Source organism: Petaurus breviceps, unplaced genomic scaffold, assembly GCF_028583685.1.
Source record: "Petaurus breviceps papuanus isolate PSGF00001 unplaced genomic scaffold, PetGlider_PUasm1.0 90740, whole genome shotgun sequence".
Lineage (NCBI taxonomy): Eukaryota > Metazoa > Chordata > Mammalia > Diprotodontia > Petauridae > Petaurus > Petaurus breviceps.
In genome coordinates this window covers 3,497,452-3,520,611 of record NW_027187330.1, presented here as the reverse complement: position 1 = coordinate 3,520,611, position 23,160 = coordinate 3,497,452, and the positions used below count along the sequence as shown (strand labels likewise).

Sequence of the window (23,160 nt, the reverse complement as noted above, 5' to 3'; positions counted from 1 at the left end):
GGTTACACGGCCAGGTGTTTCTGGGTGGGTGCTAAGTGTCTGAGCCCCGGATTTGATCTCCAGGTCTTTTCAACATTGGAGCCGGTGCTCTTACTCGCTGTGCTACCTGGCCGCCCCATTTCCACAAGATTTTGAGTTACAATTTTTTCTCTCCCCATCTTTCCCCTACCCCCACCCCAAAATAGCAAGCCTATTGAATACCCCTTCTCCCAATCTGTTCTCTATTATATCCTCCCCCTTCACCCCTCTAACTTTCTAGTAGGGCAAGATGGGTTTCTATACCCCAGTACCTGTATACCTTATTTCCCAGTTGCATGTAAAAAACAATTTTTAAACATTTGTTTTTAAAACTTTGAATTCCAGATTTTTTCCCTTTTTCCCTCCTCATCCACACCCTCATCCACTGGGAAGATAAGCAATTCAATATAGATTGTACATATGTAGTTACCCAAATCATTCCATAATAGTTATATTATATATAAAGACTAACTATATTTCCCTCCATCCTATCCTGCCCCCCACTTAACTATTTTCTCCTTTGACCCTATCCCTTTTCAAAAATGTTTGCTTCTAACTACCCTCTCTCCCATTCTGCCCTCCCTTATATCCTCCTCCCTCTTATCCCCTACCCCCATATTTTCCTGTAGAGTAAGATACCCAATTGAGTGTGTATGTTATTCCCTCCTTTAGCCAAATTTGATGATAATCAAGTTGTCCTATTCCCTTTCACCTTCTTGCTCTTCCCCTCCATTGTAGCAGTTTTCTCTTGCCTTTTATATGAGATAATTTACCCTAATCTATCATTCCATTTCTTCTTCTCCCAATAAATTCCTCTCTCACCTCTTAATTTTATTTTTTAGATATCATCCTATATCTATATCATCATATTCAACTGGAACTAGGGTGGGAGGGATGGAGGAGCAGGTCCGGCCCCTGCCCCTGGAGCTAGAAGTGGCAGAGGTGTGGCAGCCCTGCAGCCGCTCCCACATGGCTCCTTCAGAGCTCCTGGCCTGTAGATTGTAGGGGGGCCAAGTGAACATTAAGAGGGTAATCATTCTTGCTGTACCTTCTGGATTTGGATTGCGGTCTTGGGTGGTGGTCCTGAGGTGTGTGACCAGTGAGCCAGAGCTGTAGAGTGGGAGCTGTAGAGACAGTGCCCTAATAGCTCCGGCAGTTGTGAAAACCCCAGCAATTTGGGACAAAGCTCTCACCTCTGGAAGCAGAGTTATACTGTAGCAGAGAGCTCAAAAGTCAAGTAATTGAGTGGCAACATGAGCAAGCAAAGGAAACAAAGCAAACACATCAGTCCAACTTTAGATTCCTTTTTGAGGGACAAAAAGAATCAAAGCATGGAATGGGAGGAAAACAATGAAGTCAGAACTCCTGTACCAAAAGCTTCCATGAAAAATATGAATTGGTTATAGGCCATGGAGGAGATCAAGAAGGTTTTGAAAATCAAGTAAGAGAAGTGGAGGAAAAATTGGGAAGAGAAATGAGAATGATGCAAGAAAATCATGAAAAGAGAGTTGAAAACCTGAGTGAAGAAAATAACACCTTAAAAAATAGATTAACTCAAATTGCAAAAGAGGCCTAAAAAGCCAATGAGGAGAAGAATGCTTTAAAAAGTCAAATTTATCAGATGGAAAAGGAATTTCATAAGCTCACTGAAGAGAATCATTCCTTCAGAATTAGATTGGAGCAAATGGAAGCTAATAACTTTGTGACAAATCAAGATACTATTAAACAGATCCAAACAAATGAAAAAATAGAAGGCAGTGTGAAATATCTCATTGGAAAAACCACTGACCTGGAAAATAGATCCAGGAGAGATAATTTAAAAATTAAAAATTATTGGACTACCTGAAAGCCATGATCAAAAAAAAAAAAAAAACTAGAAATCATCCTTCAAGAAATTCTCAAGGAAAATTGCCCTGATATTTTAGAACCACAGGGCAAAATAGAGGTTGAAAGAATCCACCAATCACTTCCTGAAAAAGATCCCAAAAAGAAAACTCCAAGGAATATTATAGCCAGGTTCTGGAGTTCCCAGATCAAGGAGAAAATATTACAAGCAGCCAGGAAGAAACAATTTGAATATTGTGGAAACACAATCAGGATAACACAGGATCTAGCAGCTTCTACATTAAGGGATCGAAGGGCTTGGAATATGATATTACAGAGGTCAAAGGAGCTGGGATTAATACCAAGAATCACCTACCCAGCAAAACTGAGTATCATGTTTCAGAGGAAAATATGGTAATTCAATGAAATAGAGGACTTTCAAGTATTCTTGATGAAAAAAACAGAGTTGAATAGATAAAAGAAGCAAGAGAAGCATGAGAAGGTAAACAGGGAAAAGAAATCATAAGGAGCTTATCAGAGTTGAACTGTCTACATACCAACATGAAAAAACGATAATTGTAACTGATGAAACTTTTCTCGATATGAGAATAGTTGAAAGTAATAGAAATGTGTGTGTACATATATATATGTCTATATAGGAGAGTATATGGCATATAAATACATGAGTATGTGTATATATGTTTATAGGTATACATAGAGGGCACAGGATCAGTTGAATAGGAAGGGATGATATTTAAAAAGTGAAATTGAGAGGTGAGAGAGGAATATAATGAGAGGCGATGGGGAGAGACAGAATGGGGTAAATTATCTCATATAGAAGAGGCAAGGGATAACTGCTACAATAGAGGGGAAGAACAGGGAGGCAAAAGGGAATTGGTAAACCTTACTCTCATTGAATTTGGCTTAGGGAGTGAATGACATACACACTAAATAGGGTATCTCGCCCTGCAGGAGAGTGGGGGGAAAAGGATGAGAGGGGGGATGATGGAGGGGAGGGTAGGTTGTAGGGAGGGTAGTTAGAAGCACATACTTTTGAAAAGGGACAGGATCAAATTAGAGAATAGAACAAGTGGGGGCAGGATAGGATGGAGGGAAATATAGTTAGTTTTTCACAATATATCCACTATGGAAATGTTTTCATAACTACACATGCACAACCTATATTGAATTGCTTATCTTCCCAGTAAGGGTGGGTGGTGAAGGAGGAAGGGAAAGAATCTGGAGTTCAAAGTTGTAAAAACAAATGTTTAATAAATATATATTATTATTAATAAATAATAATATTATTATTACTTACATACAACTGGGAAATAAGATATACAGGTACAAGGGTATGGAGATCCATCTTGCCCTACCAGAAAGTTGGACGGGTATGGGGAAAGATATAGGAAAGAGCAGATAGGGGGAGAGGGTATATACAGTGAGATCACTGTTTTGGGGTGGTGGGTAGGGGAAAGACGGGCAGAAAATTTGTAACTCTAAATCTTGTGGAAATGAATGATGTAAACTAAAAATAAACATGAAATTTAATTTTAAAAAAGAATGCTTGACAGTCCTCTATTTCATTGAATTACCATATTTTTCCCTGTAGCATTATACTCAGTTCTTCTGGGTAAGTGATTCTTGGTTTTAGTCCTAGCTCCTTTGACCTCTGGAATATCATATTCCAAGCCCTTCGATACCTTAATGTAGAAGCTGCCAGGTCTTGTGTTATCCAATTGTGTTTACACAATACTCAAATTTTGTTTCTTCCTGACTGCTTGCAGTATTTTCTCCTTGACCTGGGAACTCTGGAATTTGACTGTAATATTCCTAGGAGTTTTCTTTTTGGGATCTTTTTCAGGAGGTGATCAGTGAAATCTTTCAATTTCTATTTTGCCCTCTGGTTCTAGGTTATCAGGGCAATTTTGCTTGATAATTTCTTGAAAGATGGTGTCTAAACTTTTTTTTTGGTCATTGCTTTCAGGTAGACCAATAATTTTTAAATTATCTTTCCTGGATTTATTTTCCAGATCAGGTTATTCCAGTGAGATATTTCACATTGCCTTCTATTTTTTCATTTGTTTGGATCTGTTTTATAGTATCTTCATTTCTCATAAAATCATTAGCTTTCACTTGCTCCAATCTAATTTTGAAGGAGTTGTTCTCTTCAGTGACTTTTTGAAATTCCTTTTCCATCTGGCAAATTCAGCTTTTTAAGCATTCTGGCTTTTTGGACCTCTTTTGCCATTTGAGTTAGTCTATTTTTTAAGGTGTTATTTTCTTCAGTGCATTTTTGGGTCTCCTTTAGCAGACTGTTGACATTTCATGATTTTCTTGCATTATTCTCATTTCTCTTCCCAATTTTTCCTCCACTTCTCTTACTTGATTTTCAAAATCCTTCTTGATCTCCTCCATGGCCTGTAACCAATTCATATTTTTCTTGGAGGCTTTTGATGCAAGAGTTCTGACTTCACTGTCTTCCTTCCACTCCATCCCTTGATTCTTTTTGTCCCCAAAAAAGGATTCTATGGTCTGTTTGTGCTTCCATTGCTTGCTCATATTGGCAGCCAATTATTTGACTTTTGAGCTCTTTGCCATGGTAGAACTCTGCTTCCAGAATGGAGAGAGCTCTGTCCCAAATCACTGGGGTTTTTGCAGCTGCCAGAGCCATTAGATGAACACCCTCTCTACAGCCCCCACACTCTCTGGTTTACTGGTCACACACCCCAGAACCGCCACCCAAGACCAGGATTCTCTCCAAGCAGGTCAAAGCAAACGCAATTACCCTCTGAATGGTTGCTTGGTCGCCCTACATTCTGCAGGCAAGGAGCACCAGAAGCAGCCACGTGCCTCCTTTGCTTCTTGCTCTGGGGAGCAGCAGCCAAACTGCTGCCCCTGTTCCCAACAAAGTTCCACACAGACCTTTTACTTTGTCTCTGACATTTGTGGATTGAGAAGTCTGGGAACATCTACAGCTTCTGGTGATTTATTCTCATGAAGTCCGCTCCATCTGTTGTTTGTAGGGGCCACCCTGGGGCTAAAACCATTGCTCAGTCCCAGAACATTTCAATGGACACTTCCTGCTGGCCTGCCAGGCTTCCTTCAGGGGGAGATTTGTTTCTCTCTGCCACTTTGTGGGTTCTGTAGTTCTAAAGTTTGTTTAGAGTCATTTTTTACATGTATTGGAGGAGGTAGAAGCCAGAGCCACGTAGAAGTCCTGTTTCTACTCTGCCATCTTGGCTCCACTAGGGCAGAAGTTCTTAACCTGGTGTCTGTGGGCTACCAAAGGGTACATGGATATATAGATTTTAGGGGGCCTGCAAACTTGGATGGAAAAAAATCACCTTTATTTTCATTAACCTCTAGCTGAAATTTAGCATTTCCCTCTATTATAAATGCAGGTAACAAGTACAATAATCTTAAGTATCACCAGACTGCCAAAGGAGGCCACGACACAGAAAAGGTTAAGAACTCCTATCCTAGGGGGAAAGGGGAATGCCAGATAACCCTGATATCTAAATCTGTCATCTCATCCTTGTGTCAAAGTGATTCCGGGTTCTCAAAAATTAGCATGAGCTATGAGGTCCTATCGAATTGGAAAGACTTCAAGTAGAACCTAGTAATGGACTGCCTTTTGAAAACTAGCCTAAGTATACAGAAGTTTGGCCACCAGGTGAAGACAGTTTTTGGCCACAACAGCTCATGAAGAGCATTTATTAACATGTCAGAGGGATCATATCATGTTCAGTCAATGAAGAGAAATATGGAGAATGATTCATCTTTAAAGAGTTGAAGAAAAATATCCTGTCCCAATAATTTTCAGTGATAACCTCGGTAGCATACTTGAAGTTTCCCCCAAATTCCACATCATCCTTCCACCTTGACAAGACAACGCATGACAACTGAACTGGAGCCTTGAAGGAATAAAGTTGAGTAGGAAGTGCCTCAAAGAGTTAAGAAATTTAAGAAGGAAAGTATTACATTGCCTCAAGAAGCATTTGTTCAGGACAGATGAAGAGAGGACTGAATGTGGCTTGAGGCCATCCTTGGAAGGCAGACACGCTGATGGACAAGTAAAGAGACAATATATATTTCTTACTGGACTCTCCAAAAATGTGGGCATTGGAGGTGACACCTTTGTAATTCCCACTTTAAGAAATGCTGCTCTGTCTCCAACTACCTCCTCGTGCCAAAAGTAACACAAATTAACAGACAAGTCAGTTCTTTGTTACCCTGTCAAGTCACTACCTCAAGTGATTTTTACATTTCCTTACCTCCCCATCCTCCCCCTTTCCAGTTTGTCACTTTCAACCTTTCTCTCTACCCTGCTTCAGCAACTGTCATCTCTCCATGTTTTCTCATTACAACTAAAGCAGCAACAGGATAAGATAGTGGTCAATGTTGGCCTAAGAGCCAGGAAGACTTGAGTTCAGAATCTGCCTCTGCCACTTCCACTTACCCCATTCGTGAACCTTGCTTGGACAGAGTACTTGGCTAGGATCAGTGAAATACTCAAGTTCCAATTCTGCCTCCAGACTTTACCATCACTATGACCCTGGGCAGATGACTGGCTTCTGTGGGCCTTCAGCAACTCCCTAGAACTTCCATATTGATTCATAGAGAGAGGTGGTGCTGCTTCAGAGTTCCCTTTGTTTATGAATCAGATCAAAGTCATAGCATCATAGGATTTAGCATGGAAAAGAATATAAAGGATCAGATAGATAGATCAAGCCTCCTTACTTTGTAGATGAAAAAACTGCATCCCAGAGATGGGCAGTCGCTTCCCCAAGATTATATCAAGGCCGCTTCTTCTAGCAAGCTTGTCTCTGCCTTGACACTCCCTAGAAATGACCAGAGTTTTCTCCCCAGGACAGAAGCAAGAAATAAGGAATATATAAGGAGTTACCATAGTTGACTCTTCATAATCATTTACTGAATGTTGAATTGTTAATGTTTATACCTAAACAGCAACAATTATATTACACAGAACTGGCTCCCAGCAAGGATATCATTTTTGAGTTTGTTTTAATAATTGTGGTATGACCTTTTTTTCCAGTATCCTCTCAGTGTCAATCCATTGTAATGTGGTGTCCAATATTTTGTGTCCCATCCCTGGGACCTAAAACTAATTATTTTAGAAGCCCTTTGGTTCAGATGCCCTTGTCTAGGCATATTGCTTTGAATATGCTTGCATATAGTGGTTGGTGGTGGTTTCCTAATGCCAGATTTATAGCTGTTTCCAACCAGGATACAAAATTTGGTACAAGTTTTTTTTTTAAAGTAACTTATTCAAAAAAGAACCAGAAGAAAGAATTTGCAAGGCATCACCATCAATTTCTCTTTTTTCCCAGATCAACTGGTCAGCCTTCTCCCTGTTGACTCCTTTGCCTGTGGTCTGTCAGTGAGAGGTGATGACAAGAAACATTTCAAACTCTTTCTCCATATGCTCCAATCACCAGGAAGCTGCAGCCCTGCTTCCCTCTAGGCCAGCTTAGAAACACTGGTGTCAGGATACAACAGGCTTCCCAAACCCAGCCACAGTACATTTAATACCTGGGCAAACTCCACGGAGTATTCACGTGCCACAAACTCATGGCTTTATGAGTTTTCCCATGACATGGTATTATTATATTCTAGGTCTCTCACTTCATATGTCACTCAAGCATTGTCTGTCATGAAACCAAGGAATAAGCAGCAAGAAAGAAGATTAATATTAGAGTTGCTTAAACAATCGGGTTCACCCAACCATATGGTTCAACTCAGAAGGGATGTTTGCCAATAAACGGGATCCCTCTTCTTTTCTCTCTCCTACCATATGTTGTTTCAGTGATGCTCTCTTCTCCTGCTCTTTTGTCCCCGGCCCAGAAACAACATGCCACACCTCAGAAATTAGAAGATTAAGTCTCTTAGAGGACTTAAAACAAAGAGCTTCATTTTACCCATGAATGAGATCTAGGGGCCAATTTTCCCTATGTGTCTGGCCGAAACTCTCCATCTTTCTCTCACTAGTCACACGTAGAAACTTAACCACATGGTTTAATTTTGCTCAAAGTTCTGAGTACATAGGTTGGGAACCTATGTGCTTGACCACATTGGACTTCCTTTATTGAATGCAGCTGGTTCTATGTACTTCCACTCTTACCTTTCAAATGTATATTGTGGTCTCAGAGTTGACTTTGAGATATGTCATGTATGGGGTATGATTAGAAGAGCACTATCAGGGGGAAGCTAGGTGGCGCAGTGAGGAAAGTGCCGGCCTCGGAGTCAGGAGGACCCCAGTTCAGTTCCGGCCTCAGTGTAGCGGCAAGCACCCCAAGCACGTCCTCAGGGTTTGCTGCTACCACAGGTTCTTGGATCTGCTTTGTTAAAGAAAAGCAACTCAAAATGGGTTAACAAGCTTACTTTAATCAGTCAGACCATATATCCTTTACCTTGTTCAGGGGAAATGGTCAGCACCCCGAACTTCAAAGTATACAGGCAGAATTATCAAGACAGAAACAGATCAAGTAGACAGCTTTCCAAACTGTCCAACCATTACATCCATACCCAGTCAACATCTGGGTTTCCACATCTGGGTTTTTCAAAGCCGGAGGACTCTCAACAACGGCTTCCCAGAATTCAGACCAAATCACAGAACACTTCTCAAAGTGAGTCCCAAAACAAAGCTACACATCAGGGCTTATATAGCCTTCTCCTGGCTCAGAGAATGTAACAACCTTATTGACTCACTGGCCAATCAAGAAGTATCTACTGAAAAACAAGCCTCCCACCCCAGGCTTCAGGTGCACTTTAGCCTAGGGGTAGGGAAGATCTTCCAAATTTGCATTCCCATTACATTCGGCCCCAAGATCTTTCATGCCCATAGCATAGACAATTTACTTTTGAATTAGCTCTGAACATTTCTTAGGTCACATTTTCAAAGTACAGAACTAAAGTTACCAAAGTGGCCACTGGCCCTTAAACAAACACAAAGTACATAGATAGCATTATCACTTCAATTCAAAACAAGAGTTCAAACAAAGTTCTTTGGGGTGGGGGGAGGGGTATCCTTCCCCTCACACAGCTCCAGCCCCTGCCTCCAAGCACAGAGAGGGGGCTGGGCAATAAAACCACAAGGTGGGGTCCCTGGGGATCCAAGGCACTTCATTCCACCCACCATAGTCACAAGTCCATTCTCCCCCAGGGTCCCAAACTGTGGGATGCAGCCAGGAAACACATTCCGTGCACCTGCTTTGCTGCTTAGTTCTTATCTTTTCCTGTGGCTGAATTCCGAACTCCTGGGCTCCTTCTCCTCCCACAGGCAGCAGCCGCTCCTGGCTTCTGCCCAGGTCCCAATGCAGGCAGCTCACCATTCCCGCTCTCAGCTCAGCGAAGTCTGCATGCAGGCCATTCTTCTCTCCTGCTCCACAGCTCCACAGAATCACGGCTACCACAACTGGGAAACAAACAACTATCCCAGTCCCCATACTTTCCTTTTACTCTGCAGATCCTGTTCGTGACGTCATTTATTCCTACTGTATTTTTGCCAAGTAAGGGACATGAAAGATCTTGGGGCCGAATGTAAGGGTTATGGGATTTAAAGATCTTCCATGCCCCGTTGGACTTGCTGACGTAGCAGGAAGGGGCGGAGCAAGAGGAAGTGGAAGCCAAGCTAGAGTTCTTGCGGTGGCTGGCGGTGGTGGCGACGGCAGCAGCAGCAGCAGAGGCAGCGGCAGCACAAAGCCCTTTTTGAGTTAGCCAGAATTTCTGCTAAGGACTCCTGCTGAGGACTGCCAGGGGCCGGAGCTGCTGGGAGCACGCTTCCCGGACGCTGGGTGGTTGCTGTGAGTGGGGAGAGGAGGACCTTTGCCTGAGGTAGCCTGTTCTGTTTTAAAGGCTTGAAAATGTGGGTGCTTTCTACTTTATCTACCTGTGCCAATGTCATAACTACTCTGATGGCTTTCACTTTCTGGTTTTGGGACTCAGTCTTTTGGTATCTTAATAAATTTTCTAGTTTATTCCCCTATATGGCAAGCATGATGTATTTTGTGATGGATAATTATATCAGCATATCTGTAATCTCCATAGGCATTGTGAATATGGCATTGCTGATACACTCAGACACTTAACACCACACAAAAAAAACTAGCCGTGTAACCTGGGGCAAGTTGCTTAACCCCAGTTGCCCTCCAGAAGGCAAAAAAAACCAAACAAACAGAAGAGCACTAACAAAGCTCCATTGTCCCAACCTGCTGTGGCCCCTAAGATTCCCTGCTTAGAGATTTGTGTCTTTAGGGTAAAACTTCGTATCTCCTAGAATTTGCTATTATAAACAAAGCTACCCCCTGCACATATAGCATATTAAATCCTAGAGGCTTAGACCATGGAAGGGATTTAAGAGATTATTTAGCCCAATGTATTCATTTTCAAGATAAGAAAATTGAGAACCAGAGAGGTAAACTGACTCTACCAAAAGTTACAGAACTGCAGAAATAGGATTAAACTCCAGATCTGCTGATTCCTGATTAAGTGCTCTTTGTGCCATACCAACCCCCCATCTGTCCATAACCAGTATTCATTTTAACTTGGTTCTCCAAGGGATAGCTAACTGAGAAAGGTCCCCTCTAGAAGGAGAATCTCAAGTGTGTAAGTTTGGTAAGGGAAAGGAGGAAAAGGGTGATATGCACCATGAGTACTTCTCAGGAGGGCATTGGGATGCCCTGACAGCCAGAGGCTGTGGATTAAGGGAACTATGTGCTTGGAAAAATGGGTAGGAGCAGGAACTAAGGTTGATAAGGATTCCAAGAGAAGAAGGTTGAGTCAGCTTTTTTTTTTTTTCAATTTTCCCCAGGACCACCCTACAGGTACCTATACTTCATTACATTTATAATTCAACACAGTAATAATTATCTTCAAAAATTAGCTATATTTATTAACTACTCAGAGTATGTTGATCAGCTTTTCTTTGTAATGCTGGTGTTAAATTAAAGTAGGAAGGATTTACACTAGCTGTGTATAAGAACTTTCCATCAAGGTTTTTTAAGCACCCAAACAGGTTGCTAGGGAGCTTGTAAAGTCTCTTCTGAAGATGTTTAAAACGTGCCCATTTGTCTGGGATGCTTTAGAAAAACCACAAATAAGTCCATGTTTATAAGCCTTCTAAAATGTTTTGTTTAGTTTTAACTAAACTGCCTTGCCCTGCCCTTAGGAGGTAATACAGATAGTAAAATAAATAAAAACAGCATTCTTTACTACTCTACTTGCCAAACATAAATTCGTTTTTGCTACAGCCTCATAAGTGAGTGGCTGTTTGGGATTTGGATTAGGTAGAGGCCTGCCTTAGGTCAGTAGGAGAGATACTGCAGCTTTGTGAAGCCAACAGACTCTTTGTGAACAATTGAAAGAATTCAAACAAAGTAGATTGCTGCTTGGGTGAGGGAAGAAATAATTAGCACTTTAAATGTGAAATATAAATGTCAGGTGTTTTTCAGTCTGGTCTTGGGTAGTCATTGGTGAAAATGTTTCTTTATGCTGGCAATTGATATGATATGAGGAAAACAAACCCTGCAAATGAATGCGGGGGGGGGGGGGGGGGGGGGAAGGGAAGGGGGGAAGGGAGATCAGAGAAACCCTCCTGGAAGAAGTTTGTTAACCAGAAAAAAATCTGAATTAGGTTTTAAAATGGGTTAGAATTCAACAGATGAAGAGGGGATAGGGTGGATACTCCAGAATGTTAAACAGCAAAAAACAAAGTCGTGAAAGTGGGGAGGAGTTCAGAGCACATTTAGGGGGCAGAGAGTTTTCCAGTTTAGCTGGAGTATAGAATGCATTAAAGGAAGAACATCAGAAAAAGTTAGAAAGGTAAGGTGTCTTCAGACTGTAGGCGACTTTGAATTCTAGGCAAAGGTGTTTGAACGTTACTCAGTAGGAAGCCAGAAGTTACTGGAAATTTTTGAGGCAAGGAGTTAAATGACCAAGTCTATGCAAAAGAAATTAGGAGGATAAACATTTGTAACCAAAAGATAAGCATATCCCTATTTGTAGAGGGCATAATTTCAAACCAAGAAAATTCAAGATACTCAGTCAAAAAATTAATTCTGATAATAAATGAGTTTACTAGGGTGATAAAATATGAGATACTGCATGCATGCACACACACCATCATCACCACCACCACCATCAGCACACCATGTCTCTTCTCACCTAGATTACTGTAGTAAAATTCCTAGCTGATGCTGGTGGCTCATCTCTTCCTTCCAATCTATCCTTTATATTGCTACGTGGATAATAAGCACAACTGTGATCATGTCACACCTCTTATTAAGGACGCTGAGTTATTTTCCATTACCTATTGAATAAAATATAAATTCCATTTCCTGTCATTCAGAGCCCTCTATAATCTGGCATCCATCTACCTTCTCTACATTGTAGACACACTTGAGTACTTCTGTCCCCAACTCTCCTTTTATCCTCTTGTAGCTTCATACCTTTGCTCATACATATTATTTCCCAAACTTTTAATGGGTGCCCTCTCCCCATCTCTACATTCATCTTTTCTAACTGTTGACCTCCCAGCTCCATGAGTTTAATCATAGTGTCTCCTCTGTTTTTAATAGATACCTTCCATACCCCCAATTTTAATGGTTTTATTACTATATTTTGTTTTTCATCAACTCTATTTCCTATATATCCCCTCCCAGAGAACCATTCCTTGTAATGAAGAAGAAAAAAAATGAAGTAAAACTAACCAGCATTTTCAGAAAAACTCTGGCTTTATGGTCTACCACCTCTAAAAAGTAGTATCTCCTTTAGAAAATCAAGCTTGGTGATTATATTTACACAGCATTCAGTTTCAGTTGTTTTGTTACCATTGTTATCTTTCTGTTCACATTGTTGAAGCCATTGCATTTACTGTTTTTCTGGTTTTACTTCACTTTTCATCAGTCTAAGTCTTTCCATGCTTTTCTGTTTTCATCATGTTCATTTCTCCCTAGGGCCTTGCACATTATCAGCACTTGAAAAATATTTATTGGATTCAAGAAGAATTCAATCTTCTAGGAGGTGGTACCTGAGGTATTCCTTGAAGGAAGCCAGGCATTTTAAGAGATGTAGGTGAGGAGGGAATGCATTCTAAGCCTTGAGGACAAACTAGGGGGGAAAAAATGTTCAGAGAGTAACAGACCAGTTTGGCTGACACATAGAGTGCATAAAGGAGAATAAAGTGAAATAAATCTGGAAGTGGAGGCTGAATCCAGATTGTGAATGTCTTTTATGCAAAGCTTTTGTATGTATTAGAATAAGAGGCAACAGAGAGCTATTGAAGCTTCTTGAGCAGAGAAGTGATATTAATCAACAAGCTTTTATGTAGGTCCTGTTTTGTGCCAGACTATGCTTTCTTATGGCCAGACTCTCACTTTAGGAAGTTTTTTTGGCAGTTTATGAAGGATAGTTTCAAGAGAGAAGAAACTAGAAGCCAGGGGTCCATTTAGGAGTTTGTTGCAGTAGTCTAGGCTAGAGATGATAAGGACCTAGGCTAGGGCGATTGTCAAGTGAGTAGGTAGAAGGGGCAATATTCATGTCATGGTAGAGGTAGAATCAATGTTTGACAAATTATAAAATAGACTTATAAAAATCAGTAGCATTTCTATTTAGCAATACCAAAACCCAGGAGAAAATACAGAATGGGAAGCCTATATTAAATAACTACAAAACAAAATATCTGGGAGTCTATTTACCAGAGCACACTCAAAACTAGAATACCTATAATTACAAAACAAACATTCCTTAAGGAAATAAGGAACAATTCCCTAGTAGATAAATGGTCAAAGGAAATGAATAGGTAATTTCAAAAAGAAAACATGCTATAATAGCCATATGAAAAAGTGTTCCAAATTAGTAATAGAGAAATGGACTTTAGACCAGCTCTAAAGTTCTGCCTCTGACCTATTTGAATGGCAGAGGAAAGAAGGAGAATGACAGTTGGCTTCAGGAAAACAAGCAGACAAGTATATTCTACCCGCAGTCCCAGCCTAGGGCCCCTCACCTCACCTGGACCCTATAAAATACTTTCCTTTAGTACATAAGAAGTTTTTTCTTTTTCTTTTATGGGGTGTTTACAGTACCTCATTGTAAAATGTAGGATAAGTGCTTCATCATAGGCTCTGTCATCTGCTGGCCTTCATGTGTCATCTGCAGCTTCTGTAAAACTCCCCCCAGATTCCCATTTAATTTCTTATGCCAGCCCATGACATATCAAAACCATGATGGGGAAAATTGTGATGTAGAAGGGACAGTGGTGTGCTCTAAGTCATACCATTTCACCAGGAATACCACTACCCAAAAAGATTAAAGAAAGAAGAGCACAATCCATTTCTGCAAAAATATTTATAGCAGCTCTCTTTGTTGTCACAAAGAACTCAGAACAGTGGGGATGCTTGCCGCCTGGGAAATGGCTGAACAAATTATGGCATATGAATATAGTAGAATATAACTGTGCTGTAAGAAATTACAAAAGGGATAGCTTCAAAGAAACACCCATTTTTGGAGTACATACTGTCATGTGTGCTTTTTATATAAATGTAATATATGCGGTTGTAATCATATATGTCATATGTAACTTACATGTGTGTTATGCAGTATGCTTCTTTGTTATATATGATAAAATGCCACGTTGTGTAGTATTTTCTATATATAATCTTTTATTACTGCATGCAATGATACTGTTTGATACTATGTTTTGTCTCTTGCATGAACTGTGTCCTTAGCTTAATATATGTGATGCTGCCATAGAGGATAGTGATCGATGGCTAGCATTTATATAGCCCTTTAAGGTTTTCAAAGTATTTACATGTATTATACATTAGTATACATGTGTTATACACTAATTCACATTGCTGTACACTAATGCTAATTGTATTCAGTTCTAGTGTTGAATAACATGCTTTAGGAACTTTCATATGAATTCTTCTGTGAACTTGAGATGATTACATGTGATCAGGTTATGATGCTCATGTTGTATATTCAAAGATGCTCAAGCTAATCCTGTGTAATTTTCAGGGTCTGGAAATGTTTCACTGGGGGAAATATGTAACTTCTTTACTGTGAACTTTAAGGGCTGGGGGAGAGAGAAGGAACAAGCCATGACCCTTCATCCTAAAGCTTTGGCACTTAGAAGTATAGACTCCATTATACTCTGCCAGTAAGACTTCATTTAAACGTAGCATAAAGGGAATAACTGGGGAGCCAAATGTAGAGTATAAGTAAATAAATCTGCATAGACTATACCACTTTCATATCAAGAGGGATACTGCCGCCCATAAAAGTGGGCAGCATGAAGGACAGAGCTGACCAGCTTTCTGAGAGCTTTCTGAAGAGCTTAGAATGTGGGATTGCCAGCACATGGCCAGTTATCAGTAGACATTTTTAAGCACCTGCTGTGTTCCAGGAATTGCATCAAGTGCTGAGAATACAGAAAGAGACAAAAGACAGTCTCTGCTCTCGAGGAGCTCACAATCTAATCAGGGAGATGACAAGCAGACACATAGGTACCAACAAGCTAAATACAGGGAAAATGGGAAATAATTAAAAGAGGGAAAGCATTGGAATTAAGGTGGGTTGAGGAAGGCTTCCTGTAGAAGATGGGATTTTAGTTAGGACTTAAAAGGAAGACAGGGATGACAGTAGTTGAAAATGAGGAAGGAGAACATTCCAGGCATGGAGGATAACCAGAGAAAATGGCTAGAGCCAAGGTAGAGTGTCTTGTTTATGGGAGGCCATCATCACTGGGTTGAAGAGCACGTGGCAGAGTAAGATATAAGAAGACAGAAAGGTAGGAGGGGACAGACTGTGAAGGACTTTGAACATCAAACAGAATTTTGAATTTATCTTTGGAGGCAGTAGCCACAGGAGTAGAGCGGTGATATGATCAGACCTGTGCTTTAGGAAAACCAGTTTGGTGGCTGAATGGAAAATATATTGGAGTGGGAAGAGAATTGTAGCCAACAGTCCCACCAGGAGGCTATTGCAGTAGTCTGGGTGTGGGGTGATGAGGGTCTGCACCAGAGTGGTGGCAGTGTCACAGGAGAGAAGGGCTTATATTTGAGAGATGTCCCACAAGGTGAAATCCACAGGCCTTGGCAACAGATTAGATGTGGGGCTGGTTTGAGAGAGGGTGAGGAATCCAGGACGACTTCGAGATTGCAAGCCTGAGGGACTTGGAGGATGGCATTGCCCTTTACATTAAAAAGGAACATGGAGCAGGGAAGTTTGGGAAGACTTGTGGTCCTTATTGTTGAACAAGATCAGGTAAGTGCATAGCAGAACATCATGGTGCCTATAATTAGATTAACAATTTTTAAAATACCAATAAAGAGACTAGGGAAATGAAATAATATAAAAGGAAAAGTTTATGTTTATTTTAGAAAATTAGTTCTAAAACCTTCTGAGGACCATATGTATGAAGGGAATAAGAACCATCATACAGAATTTGGCTTGGTAATGAAGATAGGTAGAAATAAAGATGCTGAGATTGATGATCTGAGTGTGAATATTATTAGGTCTTTTTCATTTTTGTTGATTTTTAAGAATTTGCACATACATTTTATTTTGACGGTACTTCCTAAGACACCCAAAGAAGATCCCTTAAAAATCTATTTCCTAAAAACAGTTGAGCACAACTGTCTGAAAGCATGATTGTGACTGATAGCACGCATCACTTTCCACTTTGGTATTTTAACAATTGTCAACAGCAAGGGAAATATGAGTGCTTCAACTTCAGCAGGATAGTCACTAAATTGTCTTTTGGATTTGACCTGATTTTTATTGCCTCTTAGAGCTGATTTTGTTTACATTGTTATTATCAAGCATATTATTCTTCATTCTGTATCACTTCATACAAGTGATATTTCATACAGCATTCCCATGTTTCTTAGAATTCTTCATAGCTGTCACTGTTTACCACAGCTTATTCATCATTGGACTAATATTTGTTTCTGGCCTTTTGTTATCACAAATAATGCTGCTATGAATATTTTTGTACATAGGAGTTTTTTCCTGCTGTCAGTGGCCTCCTTTTGGTATAGCATTGAGAAATAGGTTCTCTGAGTTAAAGGTTATAAGCAATTTAGCATTTTTTGTAGCAAAATAACCAGTTGTTTTCCATATCACTTGAACTGTTTCACACTAAGCCAGTAGAATCTTTCCATGGCCTCTCCAGCAATGAGTTATCCTATCTTTTAGCACCAAATGGTGAAACCAGCTTCTTTTGCCAGACTTCCTACAAAATTAACAGCTCATCGTGTAGTAAAGCCAGTGGAATCCTCTTTGTTTTACACCTCTCCAGTGTACTTCTCACTGAATATATTTCATAGTCCATATAGTATTCTTATAACCTTAGACCCTAAATATAAAAAAAAACTTGAGCAATAGACTTACTGTATCCTAGAATCTAAAGCTTAGCCATCATTCTATTCAACCTCTTCATTTAACAGAGGAAAAAAGTGAGGTTAAGAGGAAAATCAACTCGCCTAGGTCACACAGGTACTAAGAAGAAGAAATGGAATTGGAACCCAGGTCCACTGATTCCAGATCTGATGTTCTTTCCATACATGATACAAGCCTCTAGTCGAACTTTTTGTCAGTTTCTCATTTCTTGATGGGCAGTACACTGCAGGAAAGGGCCAGGGTGTATGCCATCAAATACAACACAACTTTTTGGATGCTAAGAGAAATGTTATATAGTGTTAAATGCTTCCCCAAGCATACATATGTACTCTTTCTTTATTTCTTCCACCCATGGCCCAGGCCTAGCAAATAAGGCCTTTTATCTTCTCTTGTGTAGTTAATCATTAGCATATGTGCCCACTTCATTCTGAAAGAGTCTAAAACTTTGATGCTATTTTACTGTCGTGCTCAGTGGACCCATGTCTTCTCCCTCCTGTGCCCTAGGCCCCACTTAGTATTGAGCTACATTCAGTTTCCTTCAAGGTCCAGCTCTAATGAGAGTAGGATTTCCAACCAATCCTCTTGACCTCTCCCTTCTCTACATAATTTCAAGGTCAACCTCTGTCCTCATCCCATTAATTCATGCCACCTACCTACTACTTTTTTTAACTTACTTTCTACTAATATCTTATCTCTAAGTTTAAGCTTTTATCCCTATCCTAATTCTAAAGCCCCCTAAAACTAATGCCCAAGAATTCCCTGCCTTAACAGAATATTGGCTAAATGTATTGTTGGTGAGCCCATGCCCAGACTGTTGATGTATTCTATGAAGTTGTTTAGGTAGGAAAGAGAAATGTGTAAAATAATGTCAGTGGCTATGTGAGTTGAAGGTGTTAGGGTGAAAACTGAGGGAAATAAAGGGAAGTTGGGGGAAAGGAGAAAAGAAGAGCGTGTGGAAAGGGCATTGGGTTGTGATTAAAGTATAGCAAATTCAGGGAAAGGTTGGATGGGGCACTTGAAATCACTTAGAAGCAGAGTGGTGAAATTGGAAGAGGTGGGGGTGAGATAAAATTTCAGAATAACATTATGGAAGTATGTGATGGTGATGGAGACCAGGTATGGTATGAGGAGGGGGCAAAGGTTGAGTGAGGGGTGAAGTTAAGGTTGGGTATGGGTGCAAAAGGTAAGGAGCATCTTTATGTTACAAGTAGAGGAATAAGCTCTGAGCTGGGAATCCTCGTATGGCATTTTCAAAGGCAGGCACACACTAGAAAAAAATAAATGCACAATAGAAGTTTTAGTTAGTTTATGTTTGGTTTCACTTTGTTTTTTATGAGGATAAGGTATAAGCAACCCCATAGTATTCCAGAGCTGACAGAGAACTTAGATGTTGCCTTGTTTAACCACCTCATCTTTCTTATAAACTGAGGTTCAGAGAAATGGAATGATTTGCCCAATATCACACAGATGGATACTGGCAGAGCCAGGGTTAGATCCCAAATCTTCTGACTCCATTTCCAAATACTATCATGTTCTGAAGTTGTTTGGCCAAGATTATGGTGGTTTAGATTTATTTACTCAATAAGGCAAGGACAGTGATTACTTTTGAAGGGGATGTTATATGAACTCTATGTGATTGTGTTAGGAAAGACTATGTAGGGCAAGGTAAGCCAGAGGTGTTCACAACAGAACACTTTCCTGGTGAGCCAAAGTATACTAAAAATCTATGGCACTCAAAGGAAAAATCAGACAAATCTACAGGAAAAGGTGAATGTACAAAAAAAAGGAAAAGGAAAAAATACAGCTCTTGGAAAGGAGATCCATATATGCAAATACAATTACACATTGTAATTTGCAGGGGATCAATCCCCAGAAAAAGTGGAGTTTGCAAAAATATGCAGTACTCAGAGGAGAGATCAAAAGATTTTCAAATCATAGTCATTAGAGATGCAAAAAGTGATATTAAGTTATACATTCCATTTCCCAGGGGTGAGCACCTAATTATTCCCTCTTAAAGAGGCTTTTAGTACTTTGCTGTAAATAGCTCAAGAGATGGAATCATTTCCCAGACTTCTTCCTTTAGGGCAAGTCCGTAATCAAAGACTATTAGAGCTGGGAGAGAGCTTGGGTTAGCCATAGAGGCATAGAATTTCAGAAATGTAAGAGACCACAGAGGTCTCCCTGCCTCTGCTTGGAGGCTATAGAGGTTGAGAACCTTTCCATCTCTGCTCCAGTTTTACACAGCTTTAATTATTAGGAAGCATTTCCTTAAATGGACTGCAAACCTCCTTTCTTGTAACTTCTACCCAGTTGTCCTCATTTTCTTTCCTGGAGCCAAGCAGAACAAGTTTAAAATTTTTCCATATGACAAACCTTTAAATACACCAAACTCCATGATGTTCTTTCTCCTATGACCCCATCAGAGTCTTTTCTTTTAGCCTTTCTCTTTCCCACTGAGTGCTAATGATTTCTCTTTATGGTTTATCTTCAATTTATCCTGGATTGTCTTCCCATTAATCCTGTAATCATATCCAGTTTATGCTAATATACATAGTTGTTTGCATGTAGTTTCCCCCATTGGACTGTGAGCACCTTGAGAACTGGGGCATTTTTTTCCCCTTTCTATGTATACACATTGCTTAACACAGTGCCTGGAACATAGCAGGTGCTTAATAAATGCTTGTTGACTAACTGGACAATAAAGTAAAGTTCTACACAGAAATCAAGAATGATAAGGACTGAAAAAGCCCTTCAGATTTGCAAGTAAGAGATTATTGTTTGGGGAAAGTATTTTGGAACTGTGCCCAAAATACTATTCAACTGCATACCCTTTGACCTAGCAATGCCATGACTGGGTTTGTACCCCAGAGAAATCAAAGAGGAAAAAAAATCTCATGTACAGAAATATTTATAGCAACTCTTTTTGTGGTGGCAAAGAATTGGAAACTGAAGGGGTACTCATGTAAGGAATGGTATATGAATGTGATGGAATATTATGATGCTGTAATAAAGAATGAGGGGGATGGTTTCAGAAAAATATAAGAAGATTTATGTAAACTGATACAAAATGAAGTGAGCAGAACCAAGAGAATAATTTATATAGCAACAACAGTACTGTAAGGGCAAATAACTTTGAAAGACTTAAGAACTCTGATCAACACAATGACCCACCCCAGTACCAGAGGACTCGGGATGAAACATGCTACTACCTACCTCTTGATAGAGAGGTGATGGACTCAGAGTTCAGATTAAGACAGTTTTGAGTAGGAGTGGGTTTGGAAGGGACATGGCCAATGTAGAAATTTGTTTTACTTGTCCGTACTTCTTTATAACAGTTTTTGTTTTTCTTGTTTCTCAATTGGGGACGGAAGAGAAGAAAATGAGAGAGAATGTGAATCTGAAAACAAAATATAATTAATTTTTTTTAAAAAGAGAGATCTTGGCATCTTTGTAGAGGACAGTCTCAGTTGAATGGACAAGGCATTAAAACAATGGGGAAGGGGATTTGAATGTAATGTGAATTTGAACTGGTTCGCTAAAAGGATAGCGACTGGAAAGGGAGGAAAATGTAGCCAGCACAGGTGTGCTGGCCTGCAAAAGATCTGAGTAGTGGGAAGGATTGGAGGTCAGGGTTATAACAAATAATTTGTTTAGATAAAAAAAAACCCACCCTTAAATATTAATGTCGCAGTAGTTATATAATCACCAACTGTATACATTCAAATCATCTGTTGGTTAGAACAAATTCAAAATTAATACCAAATTAGGACAAAGATGAGAAGACATTGCATGAGCTCCAACTCAATTAGTTTAAACAAACTGCCAACTCCAGAAGAAATAGGGAATGTGGGCAGAGTAAAGACATTGATTCTCACTTTCACCATTTCTTAGGGAACTTGAATTGATATAAAATCAATGCCATTGTGAAGAGTCTGAAAAAACCCAGAAACCACCTTAGTCAGAAAAGGCTTGTTCTTGCCAAACAGAGAAATGTGTCAGCCAAGAGCTGCACTGGTGTAGAATGTAAACACATTTGCCAAATACCATGGAAGAGCTTGATGGAAATTTGTTACAGGCAGCATTGCCTCACAAAGCTGTAAAAAATTATTGAGAGGAAAATCAGTCGGCAGGTGTTTATCAAGTACTTACTGTGTGCCAGGAACAAACACTTCCTGCTTGCAGTGAGCTTGCATTTTAATAGGAGAGAGAGAGAGAGAGAGAGAGAGAGAGAGAGAGAGAGAGAGAGAGAGAGAGAGAGAGAGAGAGAGAAATGCACATTAGATACAATGTAAATATAAAATTAATAAATATAAACATAGACAAGTAATAAAATATAAAGTAGGTTGGGAGGTAGAGCACTAGCATTTTGGGTGATTGGTAAAGACTTAATGCAAATGATGTTGCTTGAGTTGAATTCTTCAAGGAAAAAGAGGAACTCTGTGAAGTAGATGAAAGGGGGGAATAATTTTCAGGCATGGAGGATAATCCAAGCAAATGCACACAATGGCACATCTGGTGTTCTGAGTGAAGAAGGCTGGTTTGTCTGACTGTAAATGCAAAGGAAACAGTAACACTGGTTGTGTAGGGCATTAGAAGTAAACAGAGGAAGTTTATGTTATATTGTAAAGGCAAAAGCAAGCCATTGGAATTGATTGAGTGGAGAGTCCCATGGTAAGATTTGTGCTAAGGAAAATTATTTTGGCAGCAGTGTGTAGGATGGATGATTGGTGTAAAACCTGAGACGGAGAACATTTAAGAGGCTGTTGTAATAATCTAAGTAAGAAATTATGAGGGCCTGAATTAGTAACTATTAAGTGGAGAGGGGTTAGATATGAGAGATTTTATGAAGGTAGAAATGGCAAGATTTGGCAATTTGTTGAGTATGTTGGGTGAGAGAAAGTAAGGAATCTAATATAATGCCAAAATTATGAGCCCTAGACACTGGAAGGACAGTGGTACCTTCAACAGAAATAGGAAAATTTAGCAGAGTAGAGAATAAAACATTTATTAAGTACTTACTATGTGCACTGTACTTCGCCATACTCCTGGGTTACAAGTAGAAAAAACAGTTCTAGCTCTAAAGGAGCTGACATTCTAATGGGGTTTACAAATACATATAGAAGGTTTTAGCTGCAACTCAGATGGAAAGGTGCTGTGGTTCATAGGGCTCAGCAGCAAAACAGGTGGTAATTTCTTTTCTTTAACATCATTCTTACTTATAAAATATTATCAGTTTCTGACATCGAACTATTTGGCAGTGCCAAGAATATTAATGGCAAGAGCTTTGTTTTCTGAGTCTTCAACAGATGTGGCTATAATACCTACATGAACAATTGCCAGACTGTATCTCCACAGGGTTTTCTCCCCACAGTGATGGCTTCAGAGCGTCACACTGGACTGGAAACACTGCTTTTTCCACAGCTCCTGAGTTCTGGGTCCTGAGCTTTCTCCATCAGTCTGAGGGAAGATGATGGTCAAAATGACTGTGACTTGCCTAGCACATACTCCCCTCTTGTCTCTCTCTCAGGATGGCTTGCTGCTTCAGCTGTGCAAGCTTTTCTTCCTTCTGAGTGGCAGTTGGTTGAAAGTACTGGCCCCCTTCTGGATTCAAAACAGTACCAGTAGTTTGGGGTTGCTGCTATTTCTACAACTTTTGTGTTTATCTGTTTTTTGGTGGCAGCTAATCAAGAGTTCGTAAGCAGAGGTCTGAAAATTTGTTTTTAAAAAATATTTTGATAACTGCCTTTCAACATAATTGGTTTCCTTTAATATCCTATTTATTTAAACTATAATTCTGAGAAGTGGGCCATAGAGTTTACCATATTCCAAAGGGGTCAATCACACACACACACACACACACACACACACACACACACACACACACACACACACACA

At 39.9% G+C, this 23,160-nt stretch overlaps 1 protein-coding gene and 1 long non-coding RNA gene across 3 annotated transcripts in view; one reads left to right on the top strand and one right to left on the bottom strand.

The window, feature by feature from the left end:
- LOC138145542 (uncharacterized) overlaps positions 1-23,160 on the bottom strand; it is a 196,365-nt gene that overhangs the window by 75,988 nt on the left and 97,217 nt on the right. The window contains exons 2-4 of one of the 2 annotated variants that reach the window (XR_011164249.1): positions 22,591-22,722; positions 21,415-21,451; positions 20,479-20,662 (exon numbers count right to left, since the gene is read on the bottom strand). This is a non-coding gene — a long non-coding RNA (uncharacterized lncRNA). Of the gene's footprint in view, positions 1-20,338; positions 20,663-21,414; positions 21,452-22,590; positions 22,723-23,160 lie in introns of those variants that run through there. The other variant, XR_011164250.1, reaches the window with a different exon arrangement.
- Positions 1-23,160, top strand: part of HPSE2 (heparanase 2 (inactive)) — a 730,895-nt gene that overhangs the window by 630,108 nt on the left and 77,627 nt on the right. The window lies entirely within an intron of this gene.